The 14,524-nt window shown below is 41.3% G+C and overlaps 1 long non-coding RNA gene across 2 annotated transcripts in view; it reads right to left on the reverse strand.

The window, feature by feature from the left end:
• Positions 1-1,417: 1,417 nt before the first annotated feature.
• Positions 1,418-14,524, reverse strand: part of LOC122459876 — a 44,684-nt gene continuing 31,577 nt past the window's right edge. For both annotated transcript variants that reach the window (XR_006280833.1, XR_006280834.1), the window contains one exon: positions 1,418-3,656. This is a non-coding gene — a long non-coding RNA (uncharacterized LOC122459876). The remainder of the gene's footprint in view (positions 3,657-14,524) is intronic.

Raw genomic sequence — 14,524 nt, forward strand, 5'->3', positions numbered from 1 at the left:
TTCAGTATTTGTTATAAGTTCATTCCATTTAATACCTAGTATTTTCCTGAGGCATTTGCTTTCAAAGACATTTAGACATCTATCTATACCTTTAATGAATTTTCAGCTTTCACAGCTATATGTTTGTCAAGCTGTCTGGAGTGGTTCACAGCCGTGAACACCAACCTCAGGGCAGACTGTCAAGGAACAGGGTACAAACTCCAGACTGACTCTATGTTCTATAATTAGATTTCACCAAACAAGTGTGAACTCTTAGAACACTATATACAGCCTTAACATGGAGTCATAGACAGTCCCTTTGGGTACTCCAGTCTATCTTGCCACCCAGACAAGCCTGCCTTTGTGATAGATGATCCCTTTCATCAAAAAATCACAACAATACTTAGGTTACTCCTAGTCCCAAAGGGCCAGTCACTTATGTCAGGTAAATTGCACCCCAGATCTCTCACCAAAGATGTTTGTAGCCAATCCAATAATTAACTAAAGATTAACTAAGAAATGAAAGTTATTTACAAGGTTAAAGCAGGTACACATACCTACATAAATGAGCTACAGTCTTAGGTTCCAAAGGGTGACAGTAACTGCTATATATGCAAGTTCTATATGTCCTTTAGAGCTAACCCAAAATAAAAAGGTTGGGGGTCTCCTGCTTATGCTTAGAATATTGCCCTCACAGAATTCCAAGCAGCATAGCGATCATTTTTCTTGACAAGGATTTTTATCTCCTTCCCTCCAGAGTTGAACCGATGGGACGAGGGTCTGTGCATGTCTCCACTTCATGGGCATCAGGGGAGCAATCAACAAAGTCTTTCTTTTGTCCACTGATGTTCCACAATGGCTTGTCTGATGTCTATAGACCTTTTGTTGGGCAGGAGATGACATCTCTTGTGGTAAACCAGTATTTCACAATTGGTAATGCCTCTCTCCTGACTGCGTGGTTTACAGTCTTAGAAAATATGTTTATAGTTACAGAGCAAACACTTAAATATTATCTAATAACATGGCATAGAGATATTACATGTAAGATTAACATATGCAGCATCCTACAAGCATTTCATAAAGTCTAAACATTCTAAGAACTCTAATATCTATTTTAACAGTGCTAACACATGAGTGAGCCAGACTTGGTTTCTAGCTATGCATTTGTCAGTGTGCAATTAGGCCTAGGCATGAGCTGGCACCTGGCCTGCCAGTATCAGTGTTAAAGTGGAAATAAAACATAAGAGTTGAAGGTTTGTAGTTTAGTCTTTAGGTTGTAGATTTTCAGTGTTTAATCTGGCAAATGCAGCTGCTGCCTTGCCAATTTGTGACATAATTTCCTTCTGGATGTCCCCATTTGTCTGCTTGTTGCTGTAAGGTATGTGACTTGACTCACTTCTTGTATTTGTTTGTCTTCTAATGTAACACTTGATTTGGGATTTGCTGGGGTTCTCATAATATATATATTTAATAATTGATTATTAACTCAGTCTTTTTTTGCTGTGGTGAACAGTCTTTCAGTCGTTGCTTGCATGTTGGGTGAGCTGTCACTTTAGAAGAGCTATGTTGTCAGCAAAATCTAAATCTTCTAGTTCACAGTTGATAAACCATGTGATGCCTGCATTATATCCATTTACACTTTTTTCTCATCATAAAATCAGAGGCCATGCCAAAGGAGAGGAGAGAGACTACATCTTTATTTGACACCAGTGCCTACATTAAACCATCCACTCAAATCTGTGTTGACTTTATCTAGGCAAACAGCACTTTGATATAAATACTTGATTATGTCAAATATTTTTTGTTGGCATACCATAACACTAAAGATGTTCCAAAATGAATCATGACATGCTTTCATAAAATCAGTGTTTGTCACTTTTCAATGATCATTCTAAGAATGAAACTCTAATCAATACATGATCTTCCCAGTTGAAAATCTGGCCCAATAACTTTTTTAAAATAAAAATGCAACGATGACTATTAATAACTTGCATGGCAAACAACAATATATTTAAAATTGCCAATTTTAAATCTGAAATTCTCTTGACTGATATGCTCAAAGAGGCTTGCTTGTTCTGATTCCAAGCAAGTTTGCCAATCACATTGGTTCCCTGCTTTGCCTGTTAATGATGTATACTGATCATCAGACCCAAGTTTTTGCATTTTATTCTGGGTTGTCCCCCTCCAGTCTGTTCAGGCTGTTGGGACCCTCTTCAAATCCCTTAACTGGCTTCTCCATGTTTTGTCCTTCAAATTTAAGCTCCTTGACCTTGGCTTCAGCACTCTCTACAGCCAGACTCTTACGTGCCTCTCACTTGCTTGCTGAAGCTGCAGGACTAACATTTCCCTTTGTGACTTTCTCCCATGTTTATATTCGTGCAGAACCCTGGAATTCACTCCCTGACCTGGTCCAACAAAAAATATCTACCTTCTTCTTCCAGTATTTCCTATAAACACACTTCAGCAAAGCTTATGAAGCCAAAAAGAGCAGGATGTGCTCCCCCCACAAACCTTTAGCCACATTGCTTTTATTGTTTCTCTTTATTGTCTTCACTTCTTTGTTGTCCAGTTAGAATTTACCCTCTTTATGACAGATATGAACACAAAGATCCCTGACCCAGACCCCATGGTTGGCACTACACAAACACCACATTTCTTTGCTCCCATTTATTCTGAAACACAAACAGTACAAATTAAATGTCTTGGCATTTCATTTTGGGTTACTTGTTTAAAAAAACAAACAAAAAAACCTTTTGCAAAGACCTATGTCAACGTCATAGCAAATTTCTATATAGCCATTTATTAATGACACTCATATTTCATAGCTTCTTAACTGAAGCATAATGAAGACATGTGAAACAATACAAATGGGAGGGTAAAGCATTAATGAAATACATGTCCAAAGCAAGAGACACAAAAAAGTGGATGAATGGTAAATGTAATCTATGACACTGATGTATTCACTAAGCCATCTGGCAGAAAATTTAACATTTTACTTTTAAAATAACCGGATGACATTGTGCTGTAGTAAATGTCAGAATGCATTAAAGAGGCAGAAAGGAATTGTATCTTCTTAGAGAATTATAATAATGTCCCATTGCATTCTTACATTCAGTGAGCCTATCCTTGGTGTTAATTTCTTGCAATTTGACTTTATTTACTCAGTATAATTTATTTCACCATTGCATCCATGACACTAGAGGTTAAAAATGGAATACATGAGAGAGAAGAGAGTTCATAGTATTTATGCACCAGAATTGACGAGCTCAGAACTGATAAACGAAGAACATCAAATATTCAGAAAAATACGGAATAGGCCTGGATTAGGTAGTCACCATTCAGTAATTGCAGTACACAGTTTAATTAAGCTCTTTTGAGCTGTGGCACAAAAGGCAATTTTCTGTTGTATTTTCTGCATGTAAAGCACTACAAGTTCGAACCACACAAATAGTCATAAAATGGTATCCATGTCTTTCCTTCCTATCTTCCCTTATGTTTCCTTCTACTACATTCACGTGTTGAAATATCGTCCACTCTCTTGAATACCAAGCCAGCTTTCTCCTCCTTCAAACACAACTCTTCTGCAAACCTTTCAAAAGTGACCACTGCCAGCTCATAGCAGCCTGCATGCTATGCGTCTGCTCTGTTTTGCTTTGCTTGTAGATGAGTGGATGCAGCTATACTAGAAAAAACAGAAGCCATATTACAATATCAGCCAGTAAAGCTGCACTGGTGTTAGACTGATCAGATAAATAGGTTTCAGGCATTTTTACTATGTCATAAATGCCTGTTCTGAATTCAGTTTCATGTCACAATGATAAAAATACCTGAGTCCTGTCCATATTAGTTCTTACACAATTGTTACCGCGAGTTCAGCTGTACTATTGATGTCCATTGCTGTAGTAAGGTACTAACTTTTCTAATGTAGATAAATCCAATGGCACTGTAAGCAATTTGGACTGGGACAGTGTGTGTTTGTTTGTTTGTTTTATAATGGGCCAAGCAAGTTGCAGTTGCTGTGTGAATAATAATTATTATTATTCTAAATAAACTTTCACTGGCTGAACAGTAAGTCTGGGGCCACAATGCCCATTATCTAGCAAATTCCGAGAACTGGATTTTACAAATCCCCTTTGTGGATCTCACTCCACAGTTTTCTACTGATATTTTAAGAATCTAGGGAGCTAAAATGCAGACATGGAAATACATACACTGTTGTAAAATATTATGGAAATGAAGATCTAGTAAGATTAAACACTGACAGGAATAAGAATCACATCTACATTTACACTAGTGAAGCTAAAAAAACCCACAGAATATGTATCACAGTATAAAATGATTACCAGCAGCGATCAAGAATAAATCTTTACTCCACACCCTAGTGCAGTGCAGACAACCTATGGCAAGTGGGCCAAACGTGGCACACAAGCTGATTTTCAGTGGCACTCACACTGCCTACGTCCTGGCTACCGGTCCGGTGGGTTCTGCATTTTCATTTAATTTTAAATGAAGCTTCTTAAAGATTTTAAAAACCTTATTTACTTTACATACAACAATAGTTTAGTTATATATTAAAAACTTATAGAAAGAGACCTCCTAAAAAATTAAAATGTATTACTGGCATGCAAAACCTTAAATTAGAGTGAATAAACGAAGACTCGGCACACCACTTCTGAAAGGTTGCTGAACCCTGCCCTTGTGGCTCAATTGGCCAGGTGAGGTTGGTTTTGTGTTTTTCTGAAACAGACTGAATCAAGAGCTAGAAAATCTGCACTTGCAAGAAACTAGATTAGATGATGTAATAGTTCTTTTCCATCTCCATTCTCTATGGTTCCTCTGAATCCGTGGCCAGGCATCTGTGGAAAACAGGACTAGACAGACCACAGATTTGTTGTCATTAGGTAATTCCTATGATAGCTGTAAAGTAAGGTGTCTTCTGATAGTAATGAATGATTTCCGAGCTAGTACAGCCAAGGAACAGTCATTCCATTTTACCAAAAATCTGAAAATTAATCACAAGCAAAGAAAAAAAAAGTGGAATTCTAATCTGATATCAATTTCTAATTCTAACCCAATTTAAATTAAATTAATAAAAAGCTACTCAAACTGATTTAAGGGTGTCCATGGAGGGGGTGGTACCAATTGAACTACATCAGTTTCCGAATCAATTTATTAAATCAGTACAACTGATTTAGAGACAAGGCTTATTGCAAAACAACACTTAGCTCAATCTCTGAAAGGAGTGAAGAGTGTTCAGTTGTCAAGATGGGTAACATTGTGGAGTTTTGTAAATTAGTAAACGAAGGAATGGAACCAGGAGACATACAACCACAAACTTGTTTTTAAAAGGTGACCTGAAAAATGAAGAAATAATTGATGTTTGTCCTTTTTTGCTTTTTTATGAGTATGAAGACTGCTTAAGAGGTTATTGTTGTTTTTACTTCATGTGATTTAGGGTTTATTTCCCCATGCTTATTTTTCCATTGACATAGGAATAGTAAAACTGGTCCTCACCTTTTTGGCTAGAAGACTTCTTCGATGACTAGAAAAGTGCACTGGAAACTCTGTCAGACCTTAGATAAAAGGGTACGGATGGTGAAAGGGCATTTTCTGCCAAAAGGGTGAAGTTAAAAACCTATTTTTGTTAACACTTTGTTAACATTCTCAATGAAAAAAATCTATCCCTTTTCAGCTAATCAGGCTTCACTTCCTTGGTATCTGATGTTATCCTTCCAATGTGCTAGCTATCCATAGTGCATTCCAGGATAAACAAAATCTGAATTTCTAGAGTAGAAACCAAGTAGAAAACACACGCTCTCTGAACTTTGTTATACATCAAAGAAAAAGAAGACAAATTGAGTTTTGCATTGGCTGGGGAGACAAGCATGTCTTTTAAATTGAATTTGGTGGAATAAAGACACAAAAGATCAGAATTGTGGTAACATCTATAGGCCCAAGTCAGGATTGGGTTACCATTGTGCTAGATGCTACACAAATATGTATTAAAGGATTGTCTCCACCCCAAAATATTTACAGTCTGATGCCCCAATCCTGAAAAGTTTTATGCACGTTTAACTTTACACGCTGCAAATAGTTCCATGAAATATAAAATTACGTGCGTGCGTAATTCTTTTAAGGACAGGACCTAAAGACAAGAGGAAAAAAGTAGGTGTAACAAACGATCTGGGGAAATGGGGGAAGGAGGACAAAGTAAGGCCTTATCTACACTACAAGATTTTGTCGACAAAAGGCAGATTTTGTCAACAAAACAGTGAACGCGTACACACTGCAATGCAACTTTTGGCAGCATTGCCCTGTTTTGGCAACAAAATAAAACCACCCCAACAAGAGACATAAGACTTTTTGTGCAAAAGATTTGTCAAAGTGCCAGTGTAGACACCATGCTTGATTTTATCCCTTTAGTTGTCCTCCAGGAGGTATTCCGCAATGCCCATCCTAACCGCTCTAGTCAGCAGTTTGAACTCCACTGCCCTGCAGCCAGGTAAACAACCATCCACACCTCCCCCTTAGAAGCCATGGGAATTTTTGAAATTCCATTTCCTGTTGACTCGGCTTGGAGAGGTCTCATTGCATTTTTCAAGGTGACCGTGGTGGCTTATTGCAGCAAATGCTCTCCCACTTGAACCAGTGTGGAGCTGCTGGATCTGCTCAGTATATTGGGAGAGGAGGCTGTGGATTCTCAGTTGCACCTGAGCCATAGAAAGGCTACTGGCAGATTTCTGTAGGCTTGTGTGAAAAAGGCTTTGATCAGGACACGCTGCAGTGCAGAGCAAAGATAAAGGAGCTGAGGCAGGCATATCATAAAGTGAGGGAGGCAAACCATCGTTCTGGTGCTGCACCTAAGACCTGCCACTTCTATAAGGAGCTGGACACTATCCCTGGTGGCGACCCCACCTCCACCACCAAGGGCCCCATAGATACGTCAGCAGGCCTGGAAGCGGCAGAAAGAGGACCTAACCTGACAGACAAAGTTATTGATGAAGAGGTGGAGTTAGATGACGATGTGGTGCTCCCAGAGGGGTCGCCCGGTGGGGCAGGCAGCCAGGAACTGTTCACCACTCCAGAGGTGTCTAGCCAGTCTCAGCAGTCACTCTCCGGCAAGCAAGAAGCAAGAGAGGAGATGTCTGGTAAGTGGCTGTGGTTTGTGTAGTGCAGAGGTGAGTTCAGGATATAGAAATGTACAAGGCTGGCTGTGTTTCTGTGAGCTGAACATTTCCCTGTGCAGCTAATTGGTATGGCAGAACAGAGTGTTGATGCATGCTGAGATCTCATGGGAATCCTCCAGAGAGATCTCTAGGAAAGTTTCCTGGAGGTTTTCAGCAATCCTCTGCTGAAGGTTCCTTGGCAGAGATCCTTTGTTCCTTCCCCCATGGTAGGAAACTTTCCTGTGCCATTCGGCAATCACTTGTGCAGGGACCAAAGCAGCACATAGGCGAGCAGCACAGGGACCAGGGCAGAAGCCACAAACGTGTAGTAGATGTACCCTCGCTCCCCTGCTTACACTCAGCAGTGAGATATCTGCTACAATGACCCTTGCCTGGGGAAAAGTGTGGGAGACTTTTATAATTTTTTCCCTAGTCAGCTGCACTGCAACCCTTTCAGAGTTCTCTTTTCCCCATGTAGAGTGTCCTACCCCCACCCCCAGTCAACATTCACCATGCTTTGGGTGTTCGCCAAGATGTGTGCTTGCCATGGGTCAGTGAGAAAGTGATTGCTACATTACCAGAGTATATTTTACTGAAATGTTTCAATGCTGTGTGTGAACTTAACAATCATGCTTCTGTGCATTGTTCCTTGTGCTGTGGCCTTGAGGAACACCCACACACACCGGCCAAGAGTCTCTGCCAGATAAGAAAGCGCCCAAGATGGAGCAAAGATGACATGTTTCAGGAGACACTGCACTTCTCCAATGCAGAGAAAAGGGAACACAAGGAATGGAGGGAAGTCGAAAGGCAGGACAAAAAAGAAAATCAGCACATTCAGAACTCTTTTCTGTGCCCCCTTCCCCCAAACTCCACCCACACATTCCTTTCCCCCTTCCAGGACTTCTCGGTTTCCCCTTCACTCCACCCTCTCGGACAACTTTCATAATGATAGCTGGACCTACACACAGCTCTGAAAGTCTGCCCTTCCCTGGGACCTCCTTTTCCACCAAGTGTCTTTTTGTGTGTGTTTTTCTTGTGCAATAAAAGCAAAGTTTTTGAATGGTAACTCATCTTTATTTGTTTCCTACAAATTGAGATAGCAGGCACCACCAAAGACATACACAGGTAGTTTAATCATTTACTTACTGGAATGTAAGGCCCCAAATTTCTCCATTGCTTCCTAGGAAAACTACATGTAATGTAACATTGCAGCAACAATCACAGAGATATACATTACTGGTTCTCATTTGCAAAAGTGTTGCCTCAAAGCCTCCCTGATTTGAATTGCCCCCCCTCTGGGCCCCTCCAATATCCCTGGTATCTGGCTGCTCAAAATCAGCAGCCAAACGGTCTGCCTGAACACTCTACCCCTGAGCAAACCTTTCCCCCTTAGCTTCACAAAGATTATGCAATGCACAACATGCAGCTATGAGCATGGGAATATTATCCTCATTGTGGTCTAACCTGCCATAAAGGCATCGCCAGCACACCTTTAATCTGCCAAAGGCACATTCCACTGTCATCCGGCACCTACTCAGCCTGTTGTTGACTGCTCCTTACTGCTATCCAGGTTTCCCGTGTAAGTTTTCATGAGCCATGGCTGTAAGGGGTACGCTGGGTCTCCCAATATCACTATCGGCATTTCAACATCCACCACTGTAGTCTTCTGGTCTGGAAAGAAAGTCCCAACTTGTATCTTTCCATATAGGCTGGTGTTCCTGAAGGTGCATGCATCATACACCTTCCTGAACCACCCCACGTTGATGTCAGTGAAATGCCCATGGTGATCCACAAGAACCTGCAACACCATAGAGAAATAACCTTGCCTATTGGTGCCAAAATTGGAATGTGTGTGCTATCTGTCGCCCCTCCACAGTTAAGGAAACCCATTTCTGCAAAGCTGTCCACTATTTCACACACATTTCTCAGAGTCACAGTCCTCTGTAACAGGATGTGATTAATTGCCCTGCACACTTGAATTAATGCAGCACCAACAGTTGATTTCCCCACTTCAAATTGATTTGCGACCAACTGGTAGCAGTCTGGAGTCGCCAGCTTCCATACAGCAATTGTCACGTGATTTTCTACTGATAGGGCAGCTCTCCTTCTGGTGTCCTTGCACTGTACTGCTGGGGCAAGCTCTGCACACAGTTCCAGGAAGGTGGCTTTCCACACCCAAAAGTTCTGTAGTGTTGTCAGGCTCAACGGGTAGTGATCAATGGATCCATGTCTAGTTGGCAGCCGGTATCAAGTGGAGTGCCCCAAAGGTTGGTCCTCAGGCCGGTTTTGTTCAATATCTTCATAAATGATCTGGAGGATGGTGTGGATTGCACCATCAGCAAGTTTTCAGATGACACTACACTGGGAGGAGAGGTAGATATGCTGGAGGGTAGGGATAGGATACAGAGGGCCCTAGACAAATTAGAGGATTGGGCCAAAAGAAATCTGATGTGGTTCAACAAGGACAAGTGCAGAGTCCTGCACTTAGGATGGAAGAATCCCATGCACCACTACAGACTAGGGACCAAATGGCTAGGCAGCAGTTCTGCAAAAAAGAACCTAGGGTTAGAGTGGACGAGAAGCTGGATATGAGTCAACAGTGTGCCCTTGTAGCCAAGAAGGCCAATGGCATTTTGGGATGTATAAGTAGGGGCATTGCCAGCAGATCGAGGGACGTGATCATTTCCCTCTATTCGACATTGGTGAGGCCTCATCTGGAGTACTGTGTCCAGTTTTGGGCCCCATGCTACAAGGAGGATGTGGAAAAATTGGAAAACGTCCAGTGGAGGACAACAAAAATGATTAGGGGACTGGAACATGAGAGTTATGAGGAGAGGCTGAGGGAACTGGGATTGTTTAGTCTGCAGAAGAGAAGAATGAGGGGGGATTTGATAGCTGCTTTCAACTACCTGAAAGGGGGTTCCAAAGAGGATGGATCTAGACTGTTTTCAGTGGTAGCAGATGACAGAACAAGGAGTAATGGTCTCAAGTTGCAGTGGGGGAGGTTTAGATTGGATATTAGGAAAAACTTTTTCACTAGGAGGATGGTGAAACACTGCAATGCGTTACCTAGGGAGGTGGTGGAATCTCCTTCCTTAGAAGTTTTTAAGGTCAGGCTTGACAAAGCCCTGGCTGGGATGATTTAGTTGGGGATTGGTCCTGCTTTGAGCAGGGGGATGGACTAGATGACCTCCTGAGGTCCCTTCCAACCCTTATATTCTATGATTCTGTGTTCTTGGGGAACCAGGGCGCAGTACCGAGCCTGTCTGACTCACAAAAGCCCCCCCGCCCCTGCTTGAACCAAATCTGTATCAGAAATAAGACTTACAGAAAAGCAATGAAAAGGCAGTGGGACACATACCCTGCGATAAGGATGACAGAATTAAGGAAACTCCCCTAGCCTCATTTGCATTGAAGATGGGACAAGGAGGCATCTCCATTAGCATAAAGAATGGAGAACAGAGATTCCAAGACAAGAACTGCATGGAATTATGGGACCAGAAAAGTAGGGAAACACTGCATGATGCAGGATCTCTCCTCCAGATGTTAATGAACCCACACCTGCACACACCCAGCTCAGTAGTTATCAGACCAATTCTAGTAATAAAGCCTTTATTGGTATCCAAAATAGTGAAGCTCCCCAATTGCATTGTGAACTCCCTCCAAGGAACATTGCCCAAAGCCAGGAATGATCAGCTTCCATGGTCTAGCCTGAACAAAACAACTTTGGTATTCTCCCTTGTTTACCTAGTGTTCTCCCTTGAACCATTGTTGTTTCTCTACAAAAACTCCTACCTATGCTCAGGTAAGTGTTCTGATGCCTGGATCCAAAATCTGTATCAGTTCCACTGGGACTTCATCTTCTCCAACTGATCATGCTGGAGGCTCTGCCTGTCTCCTTCAGCTATCACCACCACCTGGGACCGATCTATTCAAGCTTCATGGAGTGTGAGAACCCAGCTCTCTCTCTCTCTCTCTCTAGGTATAGCTTTCTGACCCTGACTTTTGTGATCAGTTTTAGTTTTGTAAACCTGACTTTTATAATCAAGTTTAAGTTAGATTTATTATAACTGTTTTGTTTATTTGGCTCCCCTATGGTTATTACCTGGCAACAGATAACTTTCATGAGTAAGCTGGTTGCTTCTCTCTCCCCGCCCCTCCCTTGGGTGTGTTTTGGTTTCCTCATTCGCTCTGCAGCAACGCTCCTCGTATCTAAGCTAAAAGATCCCTGCAGCGCCCAAAAATCCTGTGCGGTTTGCTCATTAAGTGAGTTACTACCAGAACAACTGTAATGTGAAAGTGGGGATAGAGATGTGCTGAACCAGGGACATATGAGGGTGGCAGCTTGGAAGTGCTGCTCGACCCAGCCTGCTCAGGCATGCTCTATTCCAGTGCAGTAGAGATGGCATAAGAGGGTGACAGCTTGGAGGTGATGTTCATCCCAGTCTGCTGAGTCCAAGGGCCTATGTGGGTGACAGCTTGGAAGTGCTGCTCGACCCAGCCTACTGAGTCCAGGGACATATAAGGGGTCAGCTTGGGAGTGCTGATTAACCTGGTCCTCTCAGATGCACTCTGTTAATGTGTGTGTGTGTGTGTGTGAGAGAGTCTGATTCTGGGGCTGGAAGAACCCAGTACTAGGGAACCTAGGTCCTACAGAATAGCTCCATTGGGAGGGAATTTGTAGCAGGGAGAAACAGAACTCCGTACGAGAACACAAGTGACACAAGCAGTACATTGATAGAAGTACAGCCCCCCCCCCGAAGAGTAACCCTAATAAATGAGCATACCCTAAAGTAACAGGCAAAGCTGGTAACAGTAGCCACTGCTTCTCATTCCAGACCTGCATGACGATACGATCCCACCATTCAGTGCTTCTTTCCCGAGCCCAAAAGCAACGGTCCACCATCTACTGCTGTTCTGTGAATGCCAAAAGCAATCTGAAGTTGCTCCTATCCATATCACACAGCATGTCGGGTAACTGGGAGCCTTCTTCAGTTTGGAACTTCGTGATTAACTGTACTGCCATCCGCGATGTCTTCATGACAGTTTTTAGAGCATAGGAGAGCAGTGTGGGATCCATCGCTTCTCACGAAGATGCCAAGGTGCACAGCAAACAAGGGCCGTTGAAAAATGCCACAAAAGAAAGCTGGAAGCCCATGGAATGTTGGGACAGAGAGCAATGCATCATGGTACATTGAGCCCGGTCCCAACATGCTCTGCGATCCACTCTGCCTGCCCACAAGACCTAGCGGGAGAAAATTTCAAGCTGTACTGTGGGATAGGCACCCAGAGTGCATTGCTCACACTGTCGATGATAGTGCCCCAACTGTGGACATGCTCTGCCAACAGAGAGAGTGAGTGCGAACATGCAATACCTATTTTTATTATAGCGCTTTTTGAATGTCGACATGACTTTTGTTGACAAAACTCTGTAGTGTAGACAAGGCCTAACTGTTACAGGATATAGTATACATAAAAAAAAAAAATGTTAGCACCACCAATACATATGAGAACTTCTGGTCCTATATAGAAACCTACTGAATATAATAGGGACTGACACTCACTTAGGGATATAATTCCGTTTAATTCTACAGAAGGGCTTAAAACAAAAAAACAAAACACCCCAGCACCTATACAAAGGCTATTATTTTCTATTAAAAATTCTACAAGACTTCCCATAAAGGTTACCATGCTATGATTTTCTTCCCTGCTCCTCCCAGCCACTTGTCCTGAAGTATCGTGCTTTTTTCTGAAAAACAATGTAGGTGGCAGGTTGTATTGACTTGTAAAATGAAGATACTTGGTACTGATGTGATAATTCATTAGTTTACAGCAGGGTATTTTACTGGGGTGAGTTAGAATTTACGGGGAGAGAACTTCATTGTTTCTCAGCATTTACAAAATCAGCTCTGAAAGTGGGCACTCTTCGTCTACTCTAGGTTGTAAAGCACCTAGTCCCATGAAGTCAAGATTTATAAGGCTGCATTAAACATTAAATTAAACATACATGTCAGTGGGACAAAAACAGGCTGTCAGCTTTGGAATGTGTTTTGGATCTATGAACACAGGAGTACACACAGTGTTCAAAAGGTTACTACTGGCTGGTCTGTTGTTATTAGCTGGAAACGTCTGCAGAGTAAATTGAAAACAGAGGCAACACCACAAGGTTATCTGCATATATGTCCAATGGGCTTTTGGGTGGAAAGGGACTAAGAAATCTTGCACAATCAAGAAGCAAAGCTAATGCTTTGAGAGAGAGAGAGAGAGAGAGAGAGAGAGAGTAGAATGATTTCAAAATCTAAGTACAATTCAAATAAACATCTTTACTGTGCTGTTTAGATCCCTAAATGAGTTACACCTTGGTTGCCATATTTATGGCAAATATCTATATGTAGTACATGAAACCATTCTGAAATTATGTTCTTCTCTGCAAGGCTTTCCAGTCTGATATGGTCCTGCAAAAATAGGACCCATTATAACTTCCCAAGGGTAAAAATAAAAATACACATATGTTGCATGTATTTCTTTTTCTTTCCTGATGACAATAAACCTATTTATATAGAGTTCCATAACCTGTCACACACAGTACTGTACATGAACTCAGGATAGAATGTTAAAAAACCACACAGAAATACTGAAAAATAAAACTATGCTCTTAAACTGATAACTTTTAAAAAAAAGTCACAGTTCTGACTGAAAATGCTTCATTCATTATTACTACATGAACACATAGGATTGAACTAAAAAAAAGTCAGTGATTTTTTTTTCCATTTTGTTTGTGACTGTTCTCTGTAGAGTTTCCCTTGTATATAGGCCCTAAATCTCAAACAGTTATGCACATGCTTAACTTTATGTAAAGAAATATACATTGAAATCAATGGGATTAAGTGTTTACAGTATCTCACCCATATTTAGTCCATTGCTCCTGTTGTACAGGTCTTTCACACAGCAACAAGGGATAGAATAAATAAAAATAAAAACTTATAATTGTAAAACCACCCAGAAAAGATAGCACAAGAGCTTAGTAACTGAAATTATTTTTATTTTTAAATTGACAAGTTTAGTGTGGCTCTTTAAAACTACAAAAGCAACAAAAAATTGTGGACATTCTAAATATGGGGCTCAGAATTGTCATATAACAATCAGGAGACAATGGTTATAGGTAGGGTTAGTCAAAAACGTATCAAAAATATTCCTTTCTGTTAAAAATTGAGATTTTTGTGAGAAAATTTCTATTTTTTGAGTTTGCTCTGAAAAATCAAAACCCCAAACAAAAAATTGGTTTCCGTTCTTTGGGGGGGGGGGAGAGACCCTCCAGAAAAAATTCCACAGCTCTTTTCCTGATAAACAAAAAACTTTGGAATAAAACAAAAAACTTT

The sequence above is a fragment of the Dermochelys coriacea genome, chromosome 4 (genome assembly GCF_009764565.3).
Source record: "Dermochelys coriacea isolate rDerCor1 chromosome 4, rDerCor1.pri.v4, whole genome shotgun sequence".
NCBI classification, from domain to species: Eukaryota; Metazoa; Chordata; order Testudines; family Dermochelyidae; genus Dermochelys; species Dermochelys coriacea.